At 45.7% G+C, this 3,376-nt stretch overlaps 1 protein-coding gene across 1 annotated transcript in view; it reads right to left on the bottom strand.

Moving 5' to 3' along the window:
• The window catches only part of LOC108229464 (tripartite motif-containing protein 16-like), a 16,608-nt gene that overhangs the window by 4,060 nt on the left and 9,172 nt on the right, over window positions 1-3,376 (bottom strand). The gene's annotated exons all lie outside the window — the stretch shown is intronic.

Raw genomic sequence — 3,376 nt, 5'->3', positions numbered from 1 at the left:
CAGGTCCAGCATAGCAGAGATCAGCAGGAGCAGCTTGGAGTCCAGTCTTCTTCAGCTCCTCCACCAACTCTGCTAACATGGTGCTTTTCACCAGAACAGGCCTCGGTATGAAGTCCTTCCTGCACTGAGGACAGCTGTGGATTCTCCTCTGATCCTCTCCATCCCAGAAGTCTTTAATACAGTTCATACAGTAGTTGTGTCCACAGGGAATAGTCACCGGATCCTTCAGGAGATCCAAACAGATCGAACAGGAGAATTTTCTTGAATCCATTTGGTTTTCTTGCTGCAAAGTTTCACCTCTTAAGAACAGAGATCAAGACGACTAAATGTGTTACACAAGAAGCCACACCCAAGTTCTGTTTTGTTTTTCAGTTTTACCTGCTGACGTGTAATTTGAGCCGTCAGATCTGTTAAAGAGGAGGAACCAGGAAATAAACTGTCAGAGCTGAACTCTGTTAAAGAGGCAGAGCAGGTTTTTAAGTTTCCTCTTATTCCAGAAAAAGGAAAAGTTTGAAGCTGAATTATAGATGTTTCTGAAGAATAAACTGTAAATTTCAGTATGTGTTTTTATTTTTATTTGTTTTATTACAGTATATGTGGTAAACCAGCCACTAGGTAGCACAAGCTAGTGTATCTCCTTTGCCGGTCCCAAGCCCGGGTAAATGGTGAGGGTTGTGTCAGGAAGGGCATCCAGCGTAAAACACCTTTGCCAAAACTATCATGTGAGTTCATCCAGGCGACACCATACAGGATCAGTCGAGACCCGGGTTAACAACGACCACCATGGGTGCTGCTGTTAGTGGAAGACCACGAGGAGGGAAACGTGTCAGGAGACAGAGGGAGAAGAGGAAAGACAAGTGTAGGACTGAGGGTAACAGCTCTAAATGTAGGTACAATGACAGGCGAAGGTAGAGAGCTGGCTGACATGGTGCAGAGGAGGAAGGTAGATGTGTTCTGTGAGGAAGGGCAGCAAGGCTCGCAGCATCGGGGCAGTTTCAGCTGTTTTACCATGGGGTGGACAGGAAGAGAAATGGAGGAGGGCTGGTCCTGAAGGAGGAGTTAAGGAATGTAGTCGAGCTGAAAAGAGTGTCAGATAGGGTGATGTGTCTGAAGGTAGAAGTAGAAGGTGCTGAATGTTGTCAGTGGTTCTGCTCCACAGGTTGGATGTGATGTAGAAGAGAAAGAGAAATTCTGGAAGGATCTGGATGAAATGATGGAGAGTATTCCCAGGGAGGGGAGAGTGGTGATCAGAGCAGATCTGAATGGACATGTTGGTGAATGAAACAGAGGATATGAGGAGGTGATGGGCAGGTTTGGTGTCAAGGAAAGGAACCTGGAAGGACAGATGGTGGATTTTGCCAACAGGATGGAAATGGCTGTAGTCAACACCTATTTCCAAAAAAAAAGGAAGGAACACATGGTGACCTATAGGAATGGACGCAGGAGGACGCAGGTAGACTCCATCCTGTGTAGAAGAGGTAACCTGAGGGAGATGGTGTACTGGAAGGTTGTGGCAGGGAGAGCGTGGCCAGACAGCATCAGATGGTGGTGTGGAGGATGAGTGTTGGGGTGATGAAGAGGAAAAGAGTAAAGGCAGAGGAGCAAATGGTGGAAGTTGAAGAAGCAAGATTGTTGTGAGGAGTTCAGAAAGGAGCTGTTAAAGGCTCTGGGTGGCAAGAAAGCTTCCAGATGACTGGGCTGCTACAGCCACAGTGATTAGATAGACATGTAGGATGGGACTTGGTGTCATCTGGACAGAGAAAAGATGATAAGGAAACCTGGTGGTGGAATAGAGAAGTGCAGAAAGTTATCCAGAGGAAGAGGTTAGCCAGGAAGACATGGGACAGTGAAAGGACTGAAGAGAGGAGACAGGAATATAAGAAAATACAACAGAGGATAAAGAGGGAGGCAGCAAATGTATGATGATTTGTACAGGAGGCTGGACACTAAGGAGGGAGAGAAGGACTCGTATCGACTGGCAGGACAGAGGGATCAGGCTGGAAAGGATGTGCAGCAGGTTAGGCTTGTTAAAGATAGAAACTGATGTTCTAACAAGAGAGGAGAATGTAATGGGAAGATGGAAGGAGTACTTTGAGGGGCTGATGAATGAAGAGAATGAAAGGTAAAGAAGAGTAGAGGTCATAGAAACTGGACCAGGAAGTGGAAAAGGTTAGTGAGGATGAAGTCCACAAAGCTTTGAAGAGGATGACGAAGGGGAAGGCAGTTAGACCTGATGACATACCAGTGGAGGGATAAAAATGTCTAGGAGAGATGACAGAGAGGTTTATGACTGGATTATTCAGTGGCATTTTTGAGAGTGAGAAAATACCTGAGGAATAGAGGAGAAGTGTGTTGGTGTCAGTCTTTAAGAACAAGACTGATGGACAGAGTTGTAGCAACTTCAAGGGAATGAAGATGATGAGCCACACGATGAAGATCTGGGAGAGAGTTATGGAAGCTAGACTTCGACAAGAGGGGACTATTTGTGAGCAACAGGATGGTTTTATGCCAAGAAAGAGCTCCACAGACGCCATCTTTGCTTTGAGGATGTTGGTGGAGAACAACAGAGAGGCTCAGAAAGAACTTCATTGTTTCTGTGGAATTAGAAAAAGCATCCGACAGGGAGGAGCTGTGGTGTTGGATGAGGACATCTGGACATGTATGAGGACAGCAGGACGTGTGAGGACAGCAGGACATGTATGAGGACAACAGGACAGTGGTGAGGGACAGATAGCTTCAGTGTGGAGGTGGGAGTGCATCAAGGATCGGCTCTGAGCCCCTTCTTGTTTGCTCTGGTGATGGACAGACTAACAGATGAGGACAGGCAGGAATCCCCGTGGATTATGATGTTTGCAGAGGACATCATGATCTGTGGTGAGAACAGGGACCAGGTGGGAGAGAACCTGGAGAGGTGGAGGCAGGTGGAACAGTGAGGCTAAAAGGTCAGAGGTCACAAAGGTGCAGGACTTCAAAGACTTAGGATCCACTGTCCAGGAGGACGGGGAGTAAAGAGGTGAAGAAGAAAGTCCAGGCATGATGGAGTGGACGGAGAAACAGTTCAGGAGTTATTTGTGACACAAGGGTCTCAGCAAAGGTCAAAGGTCAAAAGAAAGGTTTACAAGACAGTGGTGAGAGCACAACAATTTTAAATTAACTATAAAATCCAGCAAAAACTGAATGTTTTCAGTTCATTGATCAACTGTTTAACTCATATGTGGAATTAGTTCCAACTTCTTTCTGTTGTTGGATTTTTGTCCAAACGACTCTTTCCTCAAACAGATGTTATATTTTATATTACAGAGCTTCAACTCTTTGACCTGAATTCATTCGTTGTCCTTTTCTACCATCTAGTGTTTGATTGGTGTTACTGCAGATA

The sequence above is a fragment of the Kryptolebias marmoratus genome, linkage group LG7 (genome assembly GCF_001649575.2).
Source record: "Kryptolebias marmoratus isolate JLee-2015 linkage group LG7, ASM164957v2, whole genome shotgun sequence".
NCBI lineage: Eukaryota > Metazoa > Chordata > Actinopteri > Cyprinodontiformes > Rivulidae > Kryptolebias > Kryptolebias marmoratus.
The sequence above is the reverse complement of the archived record's forward strand: the minus strand, read 5'-3'. Positions and strand labels throughout refer to the sequence as shown.